Source organism: Prinia subflava, chromosome 17 (genome assembly GCF_021018805.1).
Source record: "Prinia subflava isolate CZ2003 ecotype Zambia chromosome 17, Cam_Psub_1.2, whole genome shotgun sequence".
Classification (NCBI taxonomy): Eukaryota; Metazoa; Chordata; class Aves; order Passeriformes; family Cisticolidae; genus Prinia; species Prinia subflava.
The window spans coordinates 15392256-15393671 of record NC_086263.1 but is presented as its reverse complement, the minus strand read 5'-3'; the positions used below and the strand labels follow the sequence as shown (position 1 = coordinate 15393671).

Below are 1416 nucleotides of genomic sequence, written 5' to 3'. Positions count from 1 at the left end.
CGCCTGGACTACAACTCCCAACAGCCCCCGCGGATAGTCACTCCATGCTACATCCACTGTCGCCACTGGTTCGGCCCGGCCTCCCGCAGTGACCAATCAGAAGGCGGCAACCGCAGCCTCGGGCCACGCTGCGCTGCGCGTCGCCATTGGCACGGAGGAGAGCGGCGGCCAATCAGCGCTGGGAGAGGCGGGGTGGCGGTCACGCCAACCGCTGGCGATTGGCTGTACCCACAGCAGCTTGACCAATAGCGGGGTCACAGAGGCCATAAAAGACACAGCGTGGCGCACGTGCGGTCTTTCCAGCCAGAGGTGCGGGCCGGGCCGGGGTGGAGCGGGGCTGGTAGCGGGGATACTACCGAGGGCGGGCCGGTGATGATCCACATTTACCTTTCTGACACCTCGTCTGAGGGCGGCGGGCGGCCGCAGCCCCTGCTGAGCAGCTACGGCTGAGGTCCGCGGTGCCCGCGGCCCGGCTGGGCCGTCGGTCGGGCTCCTCTCCTCATGCGCTGCCTTCTCCCCTCAGGGCTCGGCGGGAACCGGCCGCGACGGGGGACCCGGCGGAGGCGGCGTCCCGGAGCCTCCGTGCCCGATCCGCAGCTGTCCCCGGCGTTCTGGCCCGGTAAAACGCGGTGTCCCTTGTTCTGGTAAGTGGGGCTGAGCCCCGTGCGGAAATGCTCCTACTCTACAACGAGGCGGCTCTTGAAGCACAAAGAAGCAACTGCAGAATGGACTGGAGGAAAGAATCCACCGCCTTTGACTCTCGCTCGTGGGTTAGTTCAAGGTGAATATCCTGGCAAGGTTCTGGGTGCAGTAGTGGGAGTAAGCGAAGGGATTTACACTCTTAACTCAAATGCTACAGTGTTTAGATGGAGAATTTAAATTTTTTTTCGAAGGTAACAAGTTACTCCTTTAACGTTTTCTAAGTCTGAAGACCAGCCTTATTTTTAAATGCCTTACTGCTGTATTTCTGTTTTAGCTTCTATATAAAGTAAATTTTGTAGCTTACAGCAGAATAAAGTTTTGAAAAGTCTGGGTTTTGCTTGTGTTTATCACAGTTTCCATGGGTGACCCGTAACTCCACAGGCTGACTGGAAATGCTGTGTGGGTGCCCAGTGGAACTGGAGTGTGTTAAAATCTGCTGCCCTTTGTTCAGCCCCGCTCCCTTCATTGGAATGTTGGAGTCACTCAGGTTGGAAAAACCTTGGAGACTCTTGTGCCACATCCACGTGGCTGCTCCAATCCTTCGGGGATGGGGTCTCCCAACACTGCCTTGGGCAGCTGTGCCAGGGCTGCACAACCTTTTTGGGGAAAATTTCTCCCAATATTCAGTTTAAACTCTCTCATACCCTGGTTCTGCCATGTGGATTCAGATGGGTTTAAGGCTGAGCTGAAATATTTAAATGACTGACAGTGCTG

The 1416-nt window shown here is 56.6% G+C and overlaps 1 long non-coding RNA gene across 1 annotated transcript; it reads left to right on the top strand.

Annotated features, from left to right (window-relative positions):
- Positions 1–117: 117 nt before the first annotated feature.
- On the top strand, positions 118–1030 carry LOC134559698 (uncharacterized). The gene is made up of 2 exons (XR_010082568.1): positions 118–309; positions 524–1030. It is a non-coding gene; the product is annotated as an uncharacterized LOC134559698 (long non-coding RNA).
- Positions 1031–1416: the final 386 nt, after the last annotated feature.